Here is a 26,722-nt window from a genome sequence, read left to right as displayed (position 1 = left end):
AAAATTAAAAACAAAAATAATAAAAACAAATAGAATCCTAACTTCTAACTCCCTAAATCTCGTAACTCTAAACTCACCTGTAGTAAAATCAACATAACTGGAGCTATAGGACTCCGATTTAGACCATCTTTATACCATTAGAAATCTAATTGAATTATCTACAACTTTCTAGAAATAGTATTTTTCGAAATTCATATAATAAGTAGGTAAAAAATAGGTTGAAAGTTACAATACCCTAAAGTTACGAAAAATCTATTTAATTATCTAAATAACAACCTAATCCACAAATAAATAAAATTGTGACAAATATCATGCTCCTAACAGATTCTGGTGAAGACTAAGTATTATATTTCCCTTATTTTATCATTAAAATAATAATTCTTTAATAATCATGCATATGACAAGTGTCATAATCCTATTGGCTATATTTAAACCTTAGGAATAACCATGCTCATGACAAGTGTCATATTCTTATTGGCTATATCTAAACCTTAGGTTATAATAATTATCATATTAATAACCAACAATATTAATCAAACCTTATTAATTCATATTCTTCACTATAGGTTAAACTTATAAAATCCATAACTATTGCTAGGAGTTTCCAACTAAGTCCCGGTTTGAACCAAAATCCACGAAATCTAACATACTACAAACTAATACTAGATATTGCTACTACCACTACTATCTAACTAGCTAAGTAAAATTCTGGGACTCTACATCTAAAAAGATGCTTTCACACTTCTTTACCAAGCAAACCTTAGATTCTTTCTTGTTAGTTTAGTTAGTGGTGTGGCAATCCTAGAAAACCCCTCCACGAACTTTATATAGTAACCTACTAATCCAAGAAAACTCCTTACTTCATAAGCGTTCTTTGGTTTTTTCCAATCTTTAACAACTTCAATTTTCACCAGATCTATCTTAATGCCCTCCTTATTGACAATATGCCGTAAAAACGCCACTTGAGAAAACAAAAATTCACATTTTTTTAATTTTTCATACATCTTATGCTCTCTTAATTTCTGCAGAGTTAACTGTAGATGTTCTTCATGCTCCTCTTCGGTCCGTGAATAAATAAGGATATCGTCTATGAATACTATTACAGATCTATCCAAATATTCCTTAAATACTCTATTCATGAGATCCATAAAGGCAGTTGGGGCATTGGTAAGTCTGAATGACATAACTAAGAATTCATAGTGTCCATATCGCGTACAAAAAGCAATCTTCAGAATGTCCTCTTTCTTAATCCTTAATTGATGATACCCAGGCCTAAGGTCTATTTTTGAGAAGACTGTCTTTTCTTGAAGTTGGTCAAAAAGGTCATCTATCTTTGGTAAATGATACTTATTCTTTATAGTGACCTTATGGAGTTCCCTGTAGTCAATACACATACGCATCGATCCATCCTTTTTCTTAACACAGAGCACAGGTGCTCCCCACAGTGACTAACTTGGTATGATGAATCCAATATCCAACAATTCTTGTAATTGGGCCTTCAACACCTTAAGTTATACTAGTGCCATTCTATATGGTGTTCTTGAGATTATGGTTGTCTCTAGTGTTATATTATTTTATAATATAATATTTTAGATTAAATAAATGGGACATAGAGTGTCACATATTGTAACATATAATAGAGAGTTACATTATTTGGATATATGAGAAATATCCAAACATGTAACATATTTGGTGTTACAAATTCAACACAAATTTGTAACTCCCAAATATTACCCAATAATGTGTAGATTTGATATTACACATTTTGGTTTGAATTTATTAAAGCCATATGTGAAATATGGCTGTTAGAGATGTGATTTTAACTCCCATAATGTGTATGGAAGTTACAAAATCAAGTGGGAATGAATTTGGAACATTTTTGCAAATTTGGAAAATTGGTTGCTGAAAAAATGACTTGGGCCACTGCCTATGTTTTTCAGGCCGCGGCCCAAGAGGCAAAAATAGGCAAAAAAACACATCGTGGGCCGCGACTCATGTTTTTCAAGCCACGGCTTGAGCGGTTGACAGCATTTCCCAACTTTGGTTTTATCCAATTTTGAATGTTTCCAACAGCCAAGTAACTCCCAAATCTCTATTTTAATTCCATAAACATCCAATGAATCATTGGTAATAGCCATGGGGGTTGGTGGAATTTGAAATTCAAAGGGTGTCTTAAAACTCTATAAATAGGAGCCTAATGCTCACTTGTAAGACACAACATTTCTATCCATTAGAGCACTTGGCTAGAACGCCTTGAGGCTTGATAATTCTAGAAAGCAATTGCTATAATCTGTGAGAGATCCCTTGGTGCTTGAGTTAGGGGGAAATAAGCTTCTGGACAAAGGTTTCAAACCTTGTTCAAGTTGGTGATCCCAAACACTCTTCACTTTGGTAGTGAGTGAGATTTGTTTCTATTTATTTTGTTTGTTCTTTCTTTCTATTCTATTTCTCTTCATCTTCATATTCTTCTCTTTTGTTTATTTGTATTTCCAGTTTTGGGTTGTAATCTTCTTTTCTTTATTTCAAACATTTTACTTTACTTGTAACATTTTGCTTTGGGTTGTATTTTCACTATTCTATTCTTCTTCTCTTCTTCTTGTTTTTTAGTTTATTTGTATTTTTAGTTATAGAGTTGTAACCTTATTTAATCAATCAATATTTATTTGTAATATATTTTCTAGAGTTGTAATATTATTATCAATTTCCATTGAGGCAAAATAATTTTTTCTTAACATTCAAAAACTTATCCCTTTTTGTTTCAATGGAAGGGGAAACCATCAAGATCATGAACCAAGATCTAGTGAGGTTGGATAGGTTTGATGGATCCAATTTCACTAGGTGGAAATACAAGGTGAAATTCCTTTTGACAACACTCAAGATAGCCTACATCCTTGAGTCATCCTTGGCACCTCTAGCCGAGCCATCCAACAAAGACACTCCCGAGGAGGTGGAGAAAAGAAGGAAGAGAGAAGAGGACAACCTTCTTTGTAGGGGTCATATCCTTAATGCCCTATCCGATAGGCTCTATGACCTCTACACCGAGACCAAATCGGCCAAGGAGATATGGGATGCACTTGAGAAAAAGTTCAAGGCGGAAGAGGAAGGTACCAAAAAGTTTTTGATATCTCAATACTTCGATTTCAAATTTTTTGGTGATAAGCCTATTCTTCCTCAAATACATGAATTGCAAATAATTGTTAACAAATTGAAAGTGTTAAAGATTGAGCTTCTCGAGGCATTTCAAGTTGGTGCTATAGTGGCTAAATTACCACCAACTTGGAAGAGCTATAGGAAAAGAATCCTTCATAAAAATGAGGATTATTCTTTGGAGGAGATCCAAAAGCATATTCGAATCAAAGAGGAATCGATATGTAGAGATAAACTTGTGGAGGGGTCTAATGGAGAGACTTCCAAAGAAAATGTGGTGTCACAACCAAAACATCCCAAAAACAAAGGAAAAAAGGGTAACGAGAAACCTTTGGGTCCAAAAACAAACCCAAACAAGTTTAAGGGCGAGAAAGGTCCTTGTTTTTTGTGTGGGAGAAAAGGTCACTATGCTAGAGAGTGTAGGCATAGAAAATACCAACAAGGAGCTAAGGTGAACACAACTCAAGAGGAAAACATAGTTGCTACCCTTAGTGAGGTGAATGCAGTCCAAGGCAAGGTGAAAGGGTGGTGGTATGATACATGTGCCACCGTCCATGTCACCTATGACAAATCATTGTTCAAGACCTTTGAAGAGTCAAAGGGCAACCATGAGATACAAATGGGCAATGAGGGCAAATCCAAGGTACTTGGAAAAGGTACTATTGAAGTCTACTTCACCTCCGGCAAGAAAGTCACATTAGTGAATGTACTTTATGTTCCCGAAATGAGTAGAAACTTGGTAAGTGGTGATTTGCTTGGCAAGCCCGACATTAAAGCCATTTTTGAGTCCGGTAAACTTATACTTACCAAATCAAATGTATTTTTGGGAAAATGGTACTCTTGTGAGGGAATGGTTAAATTGTGCACCAATGATGTAACTTTCAATGTTATCAATAAAAATGTTAATTCCGCCTATATTGTTGAGTATGATTCTTTATTTTTGTGGCATCTTAGACTATCGCATATAGGTTTTTCAACCATGAAAAGAGTAGTAAAATGTGGTATGATTGCATGCAATATTAAAAACTATGGTAAATGTAAAACATGTGTTAAGGAAAAAATGATTAAGAAACCATTTCCTAGTGTAGAAAGATCATCTAATTTACTAGATTTAATCCATAGTGATCTTTGTCAATTAGATGGTGTTTTAACTAGAGGTGGTAAAAGGTATTTTCTTACTTTTATAGATGATTTTAGTAGATATACCTATGTGTTCCTTTTAAAGCATAAAGATGAAACTTTTGATGCTTTTAAATTGTATAAATTAGAAGTTGAAAATCAACTAAATAAAAGGATTAAGGTGCTAAGAAGTGATAGAGGAGGAGAGTACTTCTCTAATGAATTCAATACATTTTGTGAAGAAAATGGTATAATTCATGAGTGCACTGCACCTTATACACCACAACCAATGGTGTTGAATAGGACTTATCTAGAGATGATAAATTCTATGTTGGTGTTTTCTAAGTTGAACTTCAACTTATGGGGTGAAGCGCTTTTAACCGCTTGTCACATTCTTAATCGAATACAGATGAAGAAAAATGAGATATCTCCATATGAGTTATGGAAAGGAAGAAAACCCAACATAGGGTACTTTAAAGTGTGGAGGTGTCTTGCATATTGCAAGAAAAACGAACCTAATAGAACAAAGTTAGGTTCAAGTGCCATAAAGTATGCTTTTGTTGGTTATGCCAACAATAGTAAAGCTTATAGGCTATTAGACTTAGAGTCTAATGTTGTGACTGAATCTAGAGAAGTTGAATTTTTTGAGAATATGTTATGTGACAACAATTCTCAAGCTTCAACATCTCTAAAGGAGAATTTGTTATATGAGAACAATTCTCAAGCTTCTACATCCAAAGTTGATTCTCAAGAGGAGAATTATCAAAAGGATGTAAAGCAACCCTTTGAACCTAGATGAAGTCAAAGGCTTGAAAATCATAAAAGTCTAGTAGTGGATGAGATAGATTCTCAACGAATTTCATTCTACATGGTAGAAGGAAATAGAGAAGAAGTCATTAGGAAAATTCTTATTGTACTTCTCATTGAGGATGATCCTAAGACTTATAGAGAAGCTATGCAATCGAGAGATAGTGCATTTTGGAAAGAAGCCTTCAATGATGAGATGGATTCCATTCTTTCCAATAACACTTGGATTTGGTAGACCTCCAACTGGGGTCTAAGCCAATTGGGTGTTAGTGGGTATTTAGGAGAAAATACCACACTGATGGCACTATCCAAACCTTTAAAGCTAGATTAGTAGCTAAAGGGTTTAGGCAAAAAGAGGGTATCGATTATTTCAATACCTATGCACCTGTTGCAAGAACAACTTCTATAAGAATTTTGTTCGCTTTAGCTTCTATACAAAACTTGTATGTTCATCAAATGGATGTCAAAACGACATTCCTTAATAGTGACCTCAATGAGGAGGTCTATATGGAACAACCCGAAGGGTTTGTCCTACCAAAATATGAACATAAAGTTTGTAGACTTGTAAAATCCTTATATGGATTGAAACAAGCTCCTAAGCAATGGCATGAGAAATTTGATCAAGCCATCATGTCTAATGGGTTTAGACATAAAAATGGAGACAAGTGTTTGTATTCCAAAACATGTAAGGGATATGTGACCATTGTTTGCTTATATGTGGATGACATGCTTATTCTAGGTAATAGCAGAAGAAACAAAGAGGTTTCTATCATCAACCTTCAAGATGAAAGATCTTGGAGAAGTTGATACCATACTCGGTATCAAAGTAAAGAAACATAGTGGGGGTTTTGCGTTAGGGCAAGTCCACTATGTGGAGAGAGTATTGAACAAATTTAACCATCTCAAGGTTAAAGATGCCAATACTCCATTCGATCATAGTATAAAACTACAGAAGAATGAAGGAAGAGCGGTGGCTCAATTGGAGTATGCTAGTGCTATAGGGAGTCTAATGTACACTGCCCAGTGTACTAGACCTGATATAGTATTTGTGGTAAGTAAACTTAGTAGGTTTACAAGTAATCCAAGTGTGGATCACTGGAAGGCAATTGGAAGAGTCCTAGGTTATCTCAAGAAAACCAAAGTACTAAGCCTTCACTACTCCAAATTTCCTTCGATATTAGAAGGATATACAGATGCAAGTTGGATATCCAATCTTGGGGACAACTTATCCACAACTAGTTGGGTATTTACACTTGGCGGAGGTGCAATTTCTTGGGCTTCTAAGAAACAAACCTGTATATCTCATTCCACTATGGAAGCAGAGTTCATAGCTCTAGCTGCTACCGACAAAGAGGCGGAATGGTTAAGGGATCTGTTGATAGAGATTCCCCTAATGAAAGATAATGTATCAACTATATCGATACATTGTGATGGCCAAGCGACATTGGCTAGAGCATACAGCGGAGTGTATAATGGGAAGTCTAGACATATTAGTATAAGACATGGATATGTAAGAGAATTGATTCAAAGAGGAGTCATCTCAATATCCTATGTGAGAACAAGTGAAAATCTAGTGGATCCTTTCACTAAGCCATTAACAAGGGATTTAGTGGCTGCATCATCTTGAGGGATGGGACTTAAACTCCCTAAAGACATTCACGATTGATGGTAACCTATCTTAACATTAGTTATTCAACTAGTGTTAGGTTCAATACGTAATAACAAGTCAATCAAGTGAATATTAGTTGTACTCAAAACAAGTATCATCTGAGATGTTGAGAACTTGTGAGTTACCAAGTTGAGGGTTAAAACCAAAAGGTTTTTTAATAGAATTCAGTCTTGTGAAGACAAGTATTTTTTGGTAACAAAATACTGTAAGAATTCTACCTATATGGACCTAGGGGTGGTGCCGCCTCTCGTGATAATTGGGAGAATTCTCAAGAACGTCCATGAATGGAAAGTGCACATGGCCATTAACGGTGCAAAGCGAGACATAGAGGTCTCAAGTGAACATCGCAAAGGTGTGTGTATTATCACCGATTTGTTATCATGAAAAGATGGTTCAATGCCTAGTGCAACCAAATTTTTTACAAATGTTGTGATAATTACACTATAGTAAAGTTCAAGTTGAAAAACACTTTACTTTATGCATCAATGCGATGACTCCTATAAGAGAGAGTTCTTATTTAATCAAGTGGGGGATATGTTATATTTTTAAATATAATGATTGATTAAATAAGTGTTACAATAGATGACTATTTAATCTAGTGGGGGAATGTTATATTATTTTATAATATAATGTAATATTATATTATTTTATAATATAATATTTTAGATTAAATAAATGTGACATAGAGTGTCACATATTGTAACATATAATAGAGAGTTACATTATTTGGATATATGAGAAATATCCAAACATGTAACATATTTGGTGTTACAAATTCATCACAAATTTGTAACTCTCAAATATTACCCAATAATGTGTAGATTTGATATTACACATTTTGATTTGAATTTCTTAAAGCCATATGTGAAATATGGCTGTTAGAGATGTGATTTTAACTCCCATAATGTGTATGGAAGTTACAAAATCAAGTGGGAATGAATTTGGAACGTTTTGGCAAATTTGGAAAATTGGTTGCTGAAAAAACGACTTGGGCCACTGCCTATGTTTTTCAGGCCGCAACCCAAGAGGCAAAAATAGGCAAAAAACACACCGTGGGCTGCGGCTCGTGTTTTTCAGGCCGCGGCCTGAGCGGCTGACATCATTTTCAAACTTTGATTTTATCCAATTTTGAACGTTTCAACCAGCCAAGTAACTCCCAAATCTCTATTTTAATTCCATAAACATCCAATTAATCAATTGTAACAGCCATGGGGGTTTGTGGAATTTGAAATTTAAAGGGTGTCTCAATACTTTATAAATAGGAGCCTAATGCTCACTTGTAAGACACAACATTTTTATCCATTAGAGCACTTGGCTAGAAACACCTTGAGGCTTGATAATTCCAGAAAGCATTTCCTATAATCTGTGAGAGATCCCTTAGTGCTTGAGTTAGGGGGAAATAAGCTTTTGGACAAAGGTTTCAAACCTTGTTCAAGTTGGTGATCCCAAACACTCTTCACTTTGGTAGTGTGAGTGAGAGTTGTTTCTATTTATTTTGTTTATTCTTTCTTTCTATTCTATTTCTCTTTATCTTCATATTCTTCTCTTTTGTTTATTTGTATTTCTTGTTTTGGGTTGTAATCTTCTTTTCTTTATTTCAAACATTTTACTTTACTTGTAACATTTTTCTTTGAGTTGTATTTTCACTATTCTATTCTTCTTCTCTTCTTCTTGGTTTTTAGTTTATTTGCATTTTTAGTTATAGAGTTGTAACCTTATTCAATCAATCAATATTTATTTGTAATATATTGTCTAGAGTTGTAATATTATTATCAATTTCCATTGAGGAAAAATATTTTTTTCTTAACATCTAGTACTAGTTCGATCGTAAACTTAATCTCCCTGTGTGGTGGTAACCCTGGTAAATTCTTGAGAAAAACATCCAGATGATCCCGTACTATTCTGGTTTGCTCTGTTGTTATGGCTACCACTTTTTTTGTATAGATGATGTTTGCCAATAGCCCCACATACCCATTATGTAGCATTTTTCCAGCCTTCAGTGCTGAAACAATTAGAATTCGAAGTTCAATCAGTGTTCTGAAAAATATGAATGGCTCGTCTCCTTCTGGCCTAAACACCACTATCTTCCTTTTACAATCAATCATAGCATTGTAATTGGCTAACTAGTCCTTTCCAAGTATAACCTCAAAATTGGGCATACTTAATTCTATTAAATCCACATAAAGTTGACTACCATCTACCCTTACAGGCAAGACTCTAATCCACTTCCTAGATGTTACCACCTCCCCTGATGAAAACATGGTCCCAAATCCCTCAACATGCAGATCATAAGGTTTATTAAACTTATCTACTATTCTCTTTCCAACAAAAAGTGAGTAGCACTGGAATCAATTAATACATAACAATCAATTCCAGCTATAAAGATCTAACCTCAGACCACAGATACCAAATTGTAATGCCCCAATTTCTTGGAACATTAATTACGTACATTTAATAAGCTTCAAAGACTAAAAATATAATTTGGACTAAACAAAATCAACTTTACTAAACCAGAATAGAATATTCAACATCCTTTAAAACAAAAGAAACTCCAGAGTCTCATTATTTTGAAAAGAAAACAAATGATCCAAATTACTAATAAAAATTCTAAGAAAACAACATAAACATGTTCACTAATAACTAAAACCAAAGTAAAAACATAATCCAAGTAGACCCGACCCCTGACGGTCATTAGATCCTGAACATGTATGCCCTCAACCAAAAATCTCCAACTTATTGCTACCTAACCAACTCTGTTTATTTGCCTGAAGCACAGAACACCCGTGAGCTAACGCCCAGTAAGAAGAGCTGTGTAGGACACAACCCTCCAGCCCAAACTAAAAGTAAGATAATCACAATTATATAATCAAATCATAACATATCACCAATACTTTTAGAAACAAAAGTCGTAAACCATACGAATCTGGTCAAGTGTGCAACCAAGCACAGAAATGTAAGCATGCATTATACTATACTCAAGCATGCAAAATTTATCACAACATAAACATGCAAATTTTCATATCATAAGCATGTCACGCAAAATATACAACATGCACATTCATATTACAAATATTCATCTTGTAGACAGCTTTATACATACACCATATCATAATCACATGACAAATAGACATACAAGTACGCCAAGTGTACACCCTGTGTGGAGTTGTCCACTTTTCTTACCTCAGGTCCAAGCAGCAACAATATTCCTTGTTCCTTTAAGTTCTCTTACCACACCCTAAGTCACAACACATAAATATTTAATTTAAAATTCATAAACCAGCCCACAATCATGAAATTTATTTTCTTTCTAAAACCCAAACCTCCTTGGATATACTCTAAATATTTAGGTCTTCAAAAAAACTTTCTAACCATAAAAAGAACACCAAAATATGATAATCGAGTAAAAAGTTATGCTTTAATTACTAAACTAAATTTTCTTTTGAATCCGTCTCGCGCTGGTAGAATGTTGCCTTAAGCCGGTCGCCCATTCCCACAACTGGTTGACCGTTTGGTCCTAATTCCTCAAACTCCTTAATCGCAAAATCGGTCGATCATTTCCCCTAAGTCGGTCGACCGACTGAACCCAGAAACCAATATTTCGAAAATACATCACTTTAGATCAAACCAAACAACTTTCAACTCAAATATAAACATTCAAAAAAACTTTTAGCCGAGATTATACCACTATATAAATCATATTCATGCAATCACATCACTTCTTGCATGATTAGGGTTGCTAAACACTAATTTTATACCTTAACACTTAAGTTTATTTAAATTCAACATCATCAAGCTCATACTTCTATATTTTAATTTATTCCTAGCTTGTTTCTATCATCAATTTAATAACCCTAAACATTCCATCACAAAATTCTACCAATCAAATCATACCTCCTACCATTATATTCTCAACAACTAATATAAAAATGATCTATATGCTATAGAGTAATTAGATCTTACCCAAAATTGTTCTTCAATCCTCCAAATCTTATAGATCACAGCAAGAGCACCTGAGATCTACTTCCGTCAGATGAGAGAGGCTAACAAATGAGATGTGCTTAACCCTAAATTGATCTCATTCTATTTATACTAACTCTTCAATTCCAAAAGACTAACTTGCCCTTAAACCTAGCTCTCTCATTGATAGAATCAAGTCATTTTAGTAATTTCACTCTATGCTAATTGTTTTGAAAACACTTAATTAACTAATGACCCAAAAGTCCTCTAAATTATACCATGGCCCTCAAATACATAATTTGTGACATTTACGCCCTTACCACTTAAAGGAACATTGTTGTTACTCATAGACATACTCAAAGCTTATCAAATAATCATATAAACCATAAATAACCATAAACATAGTCAAATAGACATATAAAGCATGTAATCTCATAAAATTATAGAAATGCCCTTCTTCTAAGGAGACCGATGTTACACAACTTGTAAGTATTTGATGGATAAAAATGCGTCAGGTGACACTAAGAGAAAATTAAGCATGTGTATTGTGTGGTGAGGCCACTAGGTCCCCCGTTGAACGAAATGGTTCGAGGATGGGTGTCTCGTGCACCCAGCTAGAGTGCCACCAGCTCCACCAGCGGGTGTGCCTCTTGAACTCCCCACTGACATGGTGCAAGATTCGCCAGCTAGTGTGCCACATGTGCACCCAACTGCGCCACAAGATCGTGGCAAGGGGAAGGGTGATGAAAAGCCTTCTGAAAAGAGAAAAAAGGGTCTGTTGGACCTCCTAGCCCATTTAGTCCCCGAGAAGGGCCAATGATTCCCAAGGACATGGTGCCCAAGGACATCGCCAGACCACTAGCATCCGTGGAGCCCAGGGTTTCCCACCTAGGCGTGCCACAATAGATCACGTTAGTCTTAGAGGTGGTGTCTTGCCAGCACCTCGCTAGTCTTAGAAGAAGCCTGGCCAAAGGGCCAATAGGAGGAAAGTATCTGCCAACCAAGGACATGGGATTAGCATCTCGGTTAATAAGAAATATTTTTATTATGATGGGGAAACGAAAGTAGTATACCTCAAGGATGGTGGTCACCATTGCACACAATCTAAATTGCAATAAGACCTTAATGCTAACAGATACAAGCCAGGTTCCAAGAACAATCCAGGGAGACACCAACAACCAAACCTCTCATACAATCTTAATACTCAGAGGAGGCACCAAAACCAGGATGTCTTTGCCTTATCCCACTCTCACATGATTGGCATTGACCCGAATATCATATGCCATGCCTTGGATATTGATCCAAATATTGCCTCGATGCAACAGAAGATGAGGACTGTCGATCCGGCCTAGGCGGAGGGCTTGAAGGTGGAGGTCGACAAGCTTCTCTCAAAGGGTTTCATCTGAGAAGCTCATTACCCTAAGTGGTTGTCAAATCTAGTCTTGATGTGTAATCCTAACGACACCTGCAGGACATGCATTGACTTCTCTGACCTCAACAAGGCTTGCCCAAATGATTTTTTTATTTGCCGAAGATTGATCAGATGGTCGACGCTACCTCCAGGTATAAGATTGATCAGATGGTCGATGCATACTCAGGATACAATCAAATCTCCATGCATGTCGCAGACTGGGAACACACCAACTTCCAAAAAACAAAGGCATTTATTGCTACAAAGTGATGCCTTTCGGTCTCAAAAATGCTGGTGCCACGTATCAAAGAATGCTAAAAAAAAATTTCAAGGACCAACTGCGTTGGAACATGGAACTTTATGAAGACAACATGCTGATGAAGTCAAGGACAACCCCAGACCATGTTAAAGATATGGAAAAAAGATTCTCAGCCCCTGCAACTTTAGGATGAAGTTAAATCCCCAGAAATGCACTTTTGGAGTAGCCTCCTAGAAGTTTCAGGGGTTCATTGTGAGTGCCCGAGGGATAGATGTTAGAATTTTATTTGGGCTTACATTATTTATTTTAATGTTTTATAGAATATGGGTTGATAAATAGTTCTTTGCTAATCTAGCCCATTTAATTTTAGTGATCCCTTGTTTATGGGTTAGTATCTACAGTAGTCTAGTTGAGGCAGAAGTGTGGGCTTTCTAGTTAACTAAAGCCTTTGATGAGGAGGCTCAGTCCAACTAGGTTAATATAAGCTAATTCCCCTCCCTAACTCTATATATATGAATAGTCTCATCACTATTCTGTAGTCTGATAATCTGCTTCATAAATAAAGGTCGGAGGAAGACTTAGCTTGTTAGTATTGCACTAACAATTCATGTTTTCTTTATGGCTAAATGAAGTACGTTTTCTATAATCTTTAATTGTTTATTGTGTTCTAAGTTGTATGCAAAATTATTGATAAGATATTGTATGAATATCTAACATGTGGTATCAGGTTACCAATTGTATACGATTTAGGACCTATAATTCTTTTTTTAACCTAAATTGAGATTAATCAATGATGAACTCTAAATTATTTTCGTTATTATTTTATGTTAAAAGTTCTATCGTTAGATCCTTAAATATTAAGGTTTTTGTTTATCTCGAAATTACTTTTCTGTTCATATATTATAGGATTAATTTCGTTACATATTAATGAAGAATTTTGTATTTGAAATTTTAGGGTGTTTTCATAAATTTTGAAATTAAAAAATTGCTATATCTCAATTTAATGGTTATTTTTTCCAAATTTCAATTATTTTATTTATTTATTATTGTTTGTGGTAGATATGTCTTGCTTTAATTTTGTATAGATTCGAAAATTTACACAATATTTTACCCGAATCTTCGAACATTTTTTCACATATAATCCCTTAGATGTACACTTATTTTCTTGTTTTTTCTCTAAATAAACCACATAAATTAATTGCCCATTCTCCGTGGATGAACACCTCTCAAATAATCGATCGAAAACCACCCATTTTCTGGTCGAAACCCCGTTGGACCCGATCGGGTCGCCAACCGGGTCGCACGACCCGTTTTCAGAGTTGCTGGAGGTTGAAGACAACCTTTTCCGATGACGCCCACTCGCAGCAGCGGAGAGTGGGGGCGAGTGTGGCACTGTCGAGCAATGTTTTTTGACAATTTTTTTTTTCAAATTCATTAGAATCTAATTTCTTATTTTTCTATGATTTTTAATTAATTTTTTGACGTCAGAAAATATTTACTAATGAATTAATACAAATTTTCAGTTATTAAATCATAATAAATATTTTTGTCATATTTTTTGAAAACTTTAAATCACAAAAAAATTATTTGGGCACTTGTTCGTTCCTTTCAACATACTCACTCTCCTGATCAACCTTTGTTTTTCCTATACTCTCCACTCAAACAATATGTTTTAATTTTCATAAATAAATCCTACATTCTTTGTTGTTCTAAAGTGCCAAACTTGATTATTTGATGACTAAATAATGTGTTATGGTGGGACACATTGTTTTGATCATTCATAACTTTAATGAGCAATTTTTTTTTGGTTTTTGGGAATTTGGTTGAAAATATTATAATTATTATCATCAAAGTGATTTAATTATATTATTTTTCAATGATTGTTTTATCGCCAAATTTCATCAGTTCATTGAAAATATTTTTCTTGGATAATTGATATGTATAATTACTTACCCAAAGGAGGTAATTATATATATTAATTAATATCTCATGAAGTGTGTTTATTATAATGCATGTTTAAAATTATTTGCCCAAAGGTAATAATTTTTTATGTGTATTTTGTTTGGTTTGAACTAATATATATGGTTTGAGAATTTATTTGCCCAAAGGTAATAAATTTTTAATTTATATATATTTTTTCTATTTAACTTCATGGAAATAGATCATATGTGTGTTATATTCTCACCCCAAAGGGGAGTTTGTAATGACCATCTTGACTCTATTTATATATTTTCTTGATATGCTCATCGTTTAATCAAGTTTTGTCATTTTCCTTTTATCCTGTAGTTTCTTTTGCTGTGAGCAACAACAAGGCTTCAATTCAAATTCTGACTGGGTCCAACTACAAGAAGTAGAAACGAGATATGTTTTTAGTTTGGGAATCATGAACTTGGACCTATGCATGCGTGAAGATCTACCTGCAGCTCTTACTAATGGGAGCACTACTGCCCAACGAACTCTCCATGTACAATGGGAAAATTCAAATCGTCTCAGTCTTATAGCTATGAAAAGATCGATTACTGAACATCTTTTGAGTGGTCTGCCTGAGACAACTAATGCCAAAGCATTTTTAACTAATGTGGGAAAATTGTATGACACTGGTGAGAATGCTGAAACTGGATCTCTTATGGATGAGATTCAAACCATCAAGCATGATGAAACTAAAGGAGTAAGGGACTTCATTATGAAAATTGTCAATGTTCAGTCAAAGCTAAAAGATCGTAAGATTCCTCTACCTGATTCCAATATAATTCATCATGCTCTCAATTCTCTTCCTGCATCTTTTAGTGTTATTAAGATGTCCTACAACACTTATAATCAAACATGGAGCATAAATGACTTAATTTCGAAGTGTGTGGATGTGGAAAACAAGTTGAAAAAGGAGAAGATTGAGTCAGCTCATTATGTTTCTCAACTCAAGCCAAATAAAGGAAAAGGGAGATTCAAAAATCAAAGGAACAACACTTCTTTAGCTTGGGTTTGTTTTGAATCTAATCTAGTTGATGTTCCTATTGATTCTTGGTGGTTTGATAGTGGTGCCATAGTTCATGTTACTACTACCTTGCAGAGGCTAAGGGATCTCAGGAAACCACATCAGAGAGAGTCAAAACTTAAAGTAGGAAACGATGTTGGAGTTGAAGTTTGTTATGTTGGTACCTTTATTCTTGAATTACAGACCAATTTTAAGCTTGTTTTGAACAATACTTTTTATGTTCCTACTTTTAAGAGAAATTTAGTTTCGCTTCTGCTTTTGGATAAACAAGGATATTCATTTCTTTTTTCCAATTCTAAAGTTGACATTATGTTTGACTCCACAGTTATTGAAAATTGTTTTCATTCTGATGGTCTCTACAAATTATCTTTGGCTCCTTTGGTTTCCTCTTTTAATGTTGAGAATATTATGGCTAAGAGATCTCGTATCAAGGAGCATTCTTTACTCTTGTGGCACAAACAATTAGGTCATATTTCTAAAGAACGAGTTGATAGATTAAAGCTAATATTCTTCCACCTCTTGATGCTTCTGATTTGGACAATTGTGTTGATTGTGCTCGAGGGAAGTTAATCAAAACTCATAAGAAAAGTGCCACTCGCAGTCAGAATTTATTAGATATTATACACACTGATATTAGTGGATCTTGTTCTACTACTCTTTGTAGGAAGAAATATTTTATCACTTTTATTGATGACTTTTCTCGATATGGTTTTACTAATTTGGTTAAAGAAAAATCGGATGCTCTTGATAAATTCAAATTATTTCTGACTTAGGATGAAAAATAATTATGAAAAGTTATCAAGATTGTGCGTTTGGATCGTGGAGGTGAGTATTATGGCAAGTACACTGAGACTGGACAAAAATGGGGCCTTTTACTAAGTTCTTACATGATAGTTGTATAATTGCAGAATACACTATGCCTGGTACTCCTGAACAAAATGGAATTGCTGAAAAATTATTTTGATAGGAAATTGTTTTTAATCTGATGGTCTCTACAAATTATCTTTGATTCCTTTGATTTCCTCTTTTAATGTTGAGAATATTGTGGCTAAGAGATCTCATATCAAGGAACATTCTTTACTCTTATGGCACAAATAGTTAGGTCATATTTCTAAAGAATGTGTTGATAGCTTGACTAAAGCTGATATTCTTCCTCTGCTTGATGCTTCTGATTTGTACAATTGTGTTGATTGTGCTCGAGGGAAGTTCAATAAAATTCGTAAGAAAAGTGCCACTCGCAGTCAGAATCTATTAGATATTATACACACCGATATCAGTGGGCCTTATTCTACTACTCTTTGTAGGAAGAAATATTTTCACTTTTATTGATGATTTTTCTTGATATGGTTTTACTTATTTGATTAAATAAAAATTGGATGCTCTTGATAAATTCAAAGTATTTCGGACTGAGGATGGGAAAAAATTAGGAAAAGTTATCAAGATTGTGCGTTCGGATCGTGGAGGTGAGTATTATGGCAAGTACACTGAGACTGGACAAAACATGGGGCCTTTTACTAAGTACTTACATGATAGTGGTATAATTGCAGAATACACTATGCTTGGTACTCCTGAACAAAATGGAGTTGCTGAAAGACAAAATCGTACACTTATGGATATGACCAAAAGTATGATGAGTAGATCTAATATGCCAGAGTTATTATGGGGTGAAGCTATTTTGACTACTACTTACATCCTGAATCGAGTTCCAAGTAAATCTGTACCCAAAACTCCTTTTGAGTTATGGACTGGTAGAAAGCCTAGTTTGAACCATTTTCGTGTATGGGGTTGTCCAGCTAAAGTGAAGATTTATGATCCTAATTTGAAAAAGTTAGACCCCAGAACAGTTCGTTATTTTTTCATTGGTTATCTAGCTCATTCAAAAGGTTATAGATTTTACTGTCTTACTCGCGGTACTAGAATTGTTGAATCTTAGACCGCCAAATTTCTGGAATTTGATATTTCTGAGAAAGTTTCTACTCCATCTCTTGAAACAGGGGAGTCATCTGGTGGAATTTTCATTCCTTTATCTCTTTCAAGAGATGATATAATACAGACAAATGATACTCATGATGATCCTATTCCTATTCATGTTGTTGATGCTCCCATTATGGATGAGGCTCCTGTCTTTGAAGAAGTTCCGGCTGCTGAAGACATCATTCAAGATGGAGTTCAATAACAAGCAGCAATTCAACAAATAATTCCTCTAAGAAGATCTCAGAGGCCAAAGAGGTCAGCAATTTCTAATGATTTTTTGGTTTATCTTGGAGAAGGAGAATATGATATTGGTCATGTTGTTGATCCTGTGACTTATAGTGAAGCTCTTAAATGCCAACAATCTTCTAAATGGATAGAATCCATGAAAGATGAAATCGAATCCATGAAGAATAATGATGTGTGGGAATTGGTTGAGTTACTTGTTGGTTTTAAACCAATAGGATGTAAATGGATTTTCAAAACCAAAAAGGATAATAAGGGTAAAATTGAAAGATACAAAGCACGTCTAGTGGCAAAGGGCTTTACTCAAAGAGAAGGTATTGATTACACTGAAACCTTCTCACCTGTTTCTACAAAAGATTCGTTCAGGATTATTATGGCCTTAGTTGCACATTTTGATTTAGAGTTGCATCAAATGGATGTAAAGACTACTTTTCTCAATGGGGAGTTGGATGAGTAGGTCTATATGTCTCAGCCTGAAGGTTTCAAGGAAAGTGGAAGTGAGAACTTGGTCTGCAAATTGAAAAGGTGTATTTACGGTCTCAAACAAGCATCTCGTCAATGGTACTTAAATTTGATAAAGTTGTGACATCATTTGGTTTCATAGAGAACACGTTTGATCAATGCATTTATATGAAGTTCAGTGGGAGTCGTTATATTTTCCTTGTTCATTATGTGGACGACATTTTACTAGCGAGTAGTGATTTGGGACTACTAAATGAGACCAAACTTTTCCTGTCTACAAATTTTGATATGAAGGATCTTGGAGAAGCATCTTTTTTTTTGGGGATTGAGATTCATCGTGACATGAAACAAAAAGTTCTTGGTTTATCTCAAGAAACTTATATCCATCGTGTGCAGAAAAGGTTTAACATGGATCTATGCAAACCTGGTTCTGTCCCTATTTTGAAAGGGGACAAATTTAGTAAGCCACAATGTCCTAAGAACAATTTAGAGCGAGAAGAAATGTCAAACGTCCCTTATGCAAGTGTGGTAGGGAGTTTGATGTATGCTCAGGTTTGCACTAGACCTGATATTGCTTTTGTGGTAAATGTTCTTGGACGATATTGTCTGATCCTGGGCATGGTCATTGGGTTGTTGAAAAGAAAGTTTTGAAATATTTACAGAGAACCAAGAATTTTATACTTGTTTATAAGCAAGTTGAGAATCTTCGAGTTGTTGGTTGTTCAGATTCTAATTTTGGAGGTTCTGTGGATGATTTAAAGTCAACTTCTGGATATATTTTCACTTTGGCTAGCGCAACTATTTCTTGGAAAAGTGTAAAACAAACTTTGATTACTTCATCTACTATGTATGCTGAGTTTGTAGCTTGTTATAGGGCTTCCTTGCAAGCTATGTGGCTAAAGAATCTGATTACAAAGATACGAGTAGTTGATTCTATTTCCTTACCTATACTAATGTATTGTGATAATAGTGTTGCGGTTTTCTTTGCCAAAAATAATAAGATCAGTGGTGATTCGAAGCATATGGAGATCAAGTATCTTACTGTCAGAGACCTAGTCAAGAAATGAGATGTTATAATAGAGAATTGCAAGACAGAATTGATGTTGGCGGATCCTCTAACCAAAGGATTAAGTGCGTCATTATTTAATAAACATGTTGTTGATATGGGCATTTATAATCCTTTGATCTTTTTGGTTAGTGGGAGTTTTCTTTTCTATTTTCTTTTATCCACCAAGAATTATGATTATTTGTAATTTCTTTATTGAACTTATGAACTACAAACTTTGTTTATTTATTTCCTTTGATCAATGAATAGTTATGCTTTCATTTATGTTTTGTTATATTCTCGAGAATGTTGAGTTGAAAGCATGTAGTTCATAATATTGTTGTTATCATCATTTAAGTTTATTTTGCTTAATGGCGTGAATATCATACTGTTTTATGCACAGTTAATGATATGACACTGACTTATTTATTAAGCAGCGCTTTGGTTATTTCACTGGTTTATTTATTAGGCATCACGGTATCAATGAAATGAGGACCGATAAAGAGATTATGTTATATAACTTATCACATGTTGGACATAATCTCTTACCACACTACTAGACTTATTGACCATGTCGATTTAATACTTTGGTATTTGTAATTATGAATGTTTTTGTTGATTGGAAAGCAAAGTGATAATCATAGTTCAATATCAAGGATTAAATTGGACCGATTCTTTTAGATACTATCAAAGAACTATTGCTTTTAAAAGTGGCCACAATATTTTTCTTGTTATTCAACCTATGAGTCATTTTTTAAATAAAATTATTTTAATATATATATGTATTACAAAATTAATGTAGCCCAAGCGGGAGAATGTTAGACTTTTATTTGGGCTTACATTATTTATTTTAATGTTTTATAAAATATGGGTTGATAAATAGTTCTTTGCTGATCTAGCCCATTTAATTTTAGTGACCTCTTATTTATGGGCTCAGTATTTATAGTAGTCTAGTTGAGGCAGAAGTGTGGGCTTTCTAGTTAACTGAAGCCTTTGATGAGGAGGCCCAGTCCAAATAGGTTAATATAAGCTAAGTCGCCTCCCTAACTCTCTCTCTATATATATATAGTCTCATCGCTATTCTGTAGTCTGATAATCTGCTTCAGAAAGAGAGGTCGGAGGAAGACTTAGTTGGTTAGTATTGCACTAACAATTCACGTTTTCTTTATGGCTGAATCAGGTATATTTTCTATGATCTTTAATTGTTTATTGTTTTCTAAGTTTTATGCAAAATTATTGATAAGTGTAATGACCCAACTACTCTAGACTTTGGACCATTACTAATTTCTATACTGATCTTACGAAAACATACATTTGAAATAACATATCTTTATTTCAAAACTATAAAGTAAAGTTTTAAACTATATACAATTCATAAGTAGCACATTGGGATCCCATTGTTTGAAACAAAACATAACTTTGACATAATGAAAACGTAATTAAAACTTATTACAACCAATTGCGGAAAATTACATAGAAAACCATAATTAAAGAGACTTCATCCTCGAATCGAACGCTCGGTCCATCGATTCCATCCCGCCTCAATACACATCCCTAAGCTTCCAAGAACCTTTCCTGCACCAAAGCTATTTTCCTACACATATAAACATAAAGGAGTGAGCCTAATGCCCAGCAAGGAAAACCTAACACGTAAATCATATACATAAAATTCATATTTGCAACATATACTAAAACATATCATAAACATATATCACATATACTATAATGGCCATTATTACTTGGGGCTCGTAAACTAAACAAGTCATATGCCCATTAGATTTACGGGGCTTGCTAGCTAAGCAAGTCATATGCCCATAAATTTATTGGGGCTTGTTAGTTATACAAGTCATATGCCCAAGTGTACAACATACATAACATAACACATAAATCATAAGTTAACATAACACATAAATCATAAGATAACATATAGCATAACATATAATATCCTATCCTATTTTCCTTACCAAATATACCGGGATATGTGAACATGTTTGGGACCTTGGGACACTCCTAAAAACCATCAAAGGAAGGTGAGTATACTTAAAGAAAAAGGGATGAAAATAATGAAAGAACTATACCATTGAAAGATACTTACCAAGAACCTTATATTCAAGATCTTAGATTTCCTAACCAAGAATAAAGAATAAAGTTAGGATGTTGAGTAGAAAACTATAAGAACTTAAGCAAAACAATAACAAAATGAACTAGAGTTTGGAATACCTTGAATGCTTCTATGGCCGATCTAAACCTTGAACCGAAATGTGCTATAAACCTTACTTCTCAAGTGTTTGGTAAGCTTATAATGATTAAGCTTATAATCCCCAACCCAAGTGTTTAAGCACTCAAAAATAACCTAGCAGCTTGCAGCCTCTGAACTTAGCTTGATGAATGAATAAATGGCTGGGTACTAGGTCCTATTTATAGAGTTCAAGAATGAAAAGATCTTCATTTAACTTGAATAAAATAATGGCTTTTTAAGTGAAAAATATTTGAATTATCTGTAATGACCCAACCACTCTAGACTTTTTGGACCATTAACGAAAACTATACATACTAATCCTTAATAAAACTTACAAGTGAAATACCATAACTTTATTAAGAAACTTAAAAAAAATAAGAGTTTAACTTACATAAAATTTACGTTAGGATATGGGATCCCATTGTTTTAAAAACGGAACAAAACATAATTTAAAATAAAAAGAGATTACATAACAAGTGCGGAAAAATACATGTAAAACCATAAAAAACAAGACTACATCCTCGAATCGTAACGCTCGGCTCTTGAATCCATTCGACCTCAATACACATTCTCCAAGCTTCCAAGAACCTTTCCCGCCACTAAGACTATTTTCCTACACATATAAACAAAAAGGAATGAGCCTAATGCCCAGCAAGGAAAATCTAACACATAGTTCATATACATAAATTTCATAAGAAACATAAAAACACAACATAACACTTATATCATACACATACTATAATGGTCATTATTACTTGGGGTCCCATAGACTAAACAAGTCATATGCCCATTAGATTAGTGGGGTCCTACTAGCTAAGCAGGTCATATGCTCATAATCTATTTGGGGTCCTATTAGCTAAGCAGGTCATATGCCCATAATCTATTTGGGGGCTTGTTAGTCATATGGGTCATATGCCCAAGCCTACAAACATACATATCATAACATATTTCATAACATAAAAACCATAAGATAACATATAAAACATATAACATATGAATTCTATCCTATTTTCCTTACCAAAAATTACCGGGATGTTAGGACAGAGTTGGGACTTTGGAACACTCCTAAAAACCATTTATGAAAGGGTGAGTCTATTGAAGAAAAAAGAGATGGAAGAACTATACTTTTAAAATATACTTACCAAAACCTTTTGCTCAAGAACTTAGATTTCCTAACCAAAATAAGAATAAGGTTAGAATGAGTAGAAGGCTATGAGAACTTTTAAAGAAAAAGTACAGAAACAAACTAGAGTTTGGGTTACCTTGAAGACTTATAAGACTTATCTAAACCTTGAACCGAAATGCTATAAAATCTTACTTCCCAAGTGTTTGATAAGCTTATGATGATCAAGCTTATGATTCCCAACCCAAGTGTTTACACTCTCACACTCTCCTAGCAACTTGCAGCCTCTGAACTTAGAGTAAAAGATGAATAATGGCTGGGTACTAGGTCCTATTTATAGAGTTTAGGAATGAAAAGATCTCATTTAACTTGAATAAAAATAATGGCTTTTTAAGTGAAAATAATTTGAATTATCGTTCAGCAGAGGCTGAAGGCGCCTAGACCATTATGCCCGAGGCAAACGTGCATCGTTTCATGTTTTCCGTATCTACGTGCTGCGATATATCGCCCCCTATAGCTGCGATATATCAGCATACACTGATTATTTAAACACAAAATTACATATTTTTAGCTTAATTTGAATTGAGTAAACAACCTTGACTAAGCCCTTAAACATTTTCAAAGCTGCTGACTGACCTTAGAGCATTCAAACTTTACCCTTAATAAATTTAATCCTCAAAATACTTAATCATTAATAACCCATACATAACATGTGCTTAAAATCCTATTGGTTCTTATCTAAACCTTATAGTATAATAAATATTATCCTCAATATCAGTCATATTAATCAAACCTTAGGTTAAAATTAATATTCCCACACTATAGGTTAAACTTAGAAAATCTACAAGTACTACTATGAGTGTCCAAATAAATCCCGGTCTGAACCAAAAATCCACAGTCATAAAGATAATACTATAACTACTATAATACTACTATCTAACTAGCTAAGTAAAGTTCTTGGACTCTACATTATCGTTCAACCGAGGCTGAAGACTCGGTCAGAAAGATGCTGGACTTATCAAGAGGTTAAAGATTAAAATGAGAACGTTTTAAAAAACATTCAAAAATTCATCAAAGGAGCTGATATATCGCCCCTAGTAGGCGATATATCGCCTGGGCCAGTATGCCCGAGGCTCGTCGAGGTGATCGTGCGAAGTTACGTGTTTTTCGTATCCCCGTATTGCGATATATCGCCCCCTATAGCTGCGATATATCGGCATACGATGAATATTTAAACACGAAATTTCACATTTTCAGCCTTATTTGAATTGAGTAAATACCCTTGACTAAGTCCTCTAACGTTTTCAAAGCTGCTTACAGACCCTAGGATATTCAAATATTACTCTTAATAAACTTATTTCTCAAAAATACTTAATTATCATTAAACATACACAAGACAAGTGTTACTATCTTATTGGGTCTATCTAAACTTTATAATATAATAAATATCACCATCAATATCAGTCATATTAATCAAACCTTAGGTTAAAATTAATATTCTTAAACTATAGGTTAAACATAGAAAATCTACAAGTGTTACTATGAGTGTCCAATTAAATCCCGGTCTGAACCAAAATCCACAGTCATAAAATTACTACTACTATTACTATTATTACTACTATCTAACTAGCTAAGTAAAGTTCTTGGACTCTACAATAAGATGTTGTATGAATATCTGACATGGATAGAGGATAATCTCGAAAAGATCAGGGCCCTGATAGAGATTCCATCCCCCCGAAAGCACAAGAATGTGCAAAGCCTGACTGGTTGGATCGTAGCTCTTAGCCACTTTGTGTCAAAAGCAACCGATAAGTTAATTCCATTCTTCAACTCCCTCCAAGGAGGTCAAAGGTTTAGATGGACGAAGGAGTGTGAACAAGCATTCCAGCAATTGAAGGCATACATGGTAAATCCTCCCATATTTCCAAAACATCTAGATGGGGAACCCTCGTCCTCTACATGGCTATCTCCAAGAATGCCATAAGTGCTGCCTTGGTCTGTGAGGAAGGTCGTGTCTAGGACCTAGTATATTACATGAGTAAAAGACTCCTCAGAGCGAAGTCCAAGTATCCACTCATGGAGAACCTGAATTTTTGCCTAATGGTAGCTTCTTGCAAGCTAAGACCTTACTTCTAGGTGCATCCCATTAAGGTTCTCACCAACCAGCCCTTACGGCAGGTCCTCTTAAAGCAGGAGTCCTCTGGGAGACTCTTCAGGTGGGCGGTCGAACTACATTAGTTTGACATCTCGTACCACCTGACAACTGCAATCAAAGGTTTAACACTACCTATCTTTATTGCTGAGTGCATGGGAAAAGGTGAAAGGCTCGAGGAGGCCCACGTTTTAGGGCCCATATGGACATTTTTTGTAGACGGGTCCACAAATGAAAATGGAGTTTGAGCAGGCCTTCTCTTGGAATCCCCCGAGGGACACCAGGTTCATAGTGCTTTAAGATCTAGCTTTGAAGCCTCAAAAAATGAAGTTGAGTATGTAGAGTCCAAGAACTTTACTTAGCTAATTGTTTAGTAGTATTATAGTATTATAGTATTATCTTTGTTACTGTGGATTTTTGGTTCAGACCGGGAATTATTTGGACACTCATAGTAGTACTTATAGATTTTCTAAGTTTAATCTATAGTTTAAGAATATTAAGTATAACCTAAGGTTTGATTCATGTGACTGATATTAAGGATTATATTTATTATACTATAAGGTTTAGATATCAACCAATAGGATTTTAAGCACATGTTATGAATGGTGATTAAGGATTAAGTATTTTTGAGGATTAAATTTAATAAGGAGTAAAGTTTGAATGTTATAGGGTCAGTCAGCAGCTTTGAGTACGTTGAGGGCTTAGTCAAGGCTGTTTACTCCATTCAAACTTAGCTAAAAATGTGTAATTTCGTGTTTAAATATTCAGCGTGTGCTGATATATCGCAGCTATAGGGGGCGATATATCGCAGCACGTAGATACGGAAAACACGAATCGATGCACGGTCGCCTCGGAAACAATGGTCCAGGCGATATATCGCCTATAGGGGGCGATATATCGCCTCCTCCAGCATAAATTCAAATACTTTTGAATTCTTTTCCTTTCAGCCATTCAAACTCCTCCATAAGTCCAGCATCTTTTGAACGAGTCTTCAGCCTCTGCTGAACGATTATTCAAATGATTTTCACCTAAAAAGCCATTATTTTTATTCAAGTAAAATCAAGATACTTTATTTCCCAAACTCTATAAATAGGACCTAGTACCCAGCCATTATTCACCTTTTGCTCTAAGTTCAGAAGCTGCCAGTGTTAAGTGAGTGTGAGAGTATAAACACCTGGTTTGGGAAAAACATAAGCTTAAATATCATAAGCTTATCAAACACTTTGGGAAGTGAGGTTCTATAGTATTTCGGTTGAGGTGTAGATTGGTCTTTCAAGTCTTTGAGGTAACCAAAACTCTAGTTCATTTCTGTATTATGTTATTTTCTTTCTCATAGTCTTCTACTCAATCTCTAACCTTAATCTTCATTTTGGTTAGGGAATCTAAGTTCTTGAGCACATAAGTTTCGGTAAGCATGATTCTCAAATGGTTTAGTCTTCCCATTTTCCTTTTCATCTCTTTTCTTCTTTCAACTCACTCTTGTTCATTATGGTTATTAGGAGTGTTCCAAAAGTCCCAACTCCGTCCACATATCCCGGTAACTTTGGTAAGGAAAATAGGCTAGAATCAATATGTTATATGCTTATGTTATCTTATGTTTTATGTTGTTAAATGTGTTATGATATGTATGCATGTATGTTTGTAGGCTTGGGCATATGACCCATATGACTAACAAGACCCCAAATGGGTTATGGGCATATGACCTACTTAGCTAGTAGGACCCCACTAATCCCATGGGCATATTCTTGTTTAGTCTATGGGACCCCAAGTAATAATGGCCATTATAATAAGTGTATGTTATATGTATTATGTTAAGTCTTTATGTTTCTTATGAAGTTATGTTTATGACTATGTGTTAGATTTTCCTTGCTGGGCATTAGGCTCATTCCTTTTTGTTTTATGTGCAGGAAAATAAGCTTTAGAGGCGGAAAGATTCGTGACGCTTAGAGGATGTGTATCGATGGTGAATGGAGTCAAGGGGCCGAGCGTTATTCGATTCGAGGATGTAGTTTCTGTTTTATGTCTTTTTACATGTATTTTCCGCACCATTTATGTAATGTCTTTTATTTTAAATCATGTTTTGTTTTTAAAGACAATGGGATCCCATATCCTTCTTAGTATTC

This window comes from Humulus lupulus, chromosome 4 (assembly GCF_963169125.1).
Source record: "Humulus lupulus chromosome 4, drHumLupu1.1, whole genome shotgun sequence".
Classification (NCBI taxonomy): Eukaryota; Viridiplantae; Streptophyta; class Magnoliopsida; order Rosales; family Cannabaceae; genus Humulus; species Humulus lupulus.
This window is presented reverse-complemented; position numbering follows the sequence as displayed.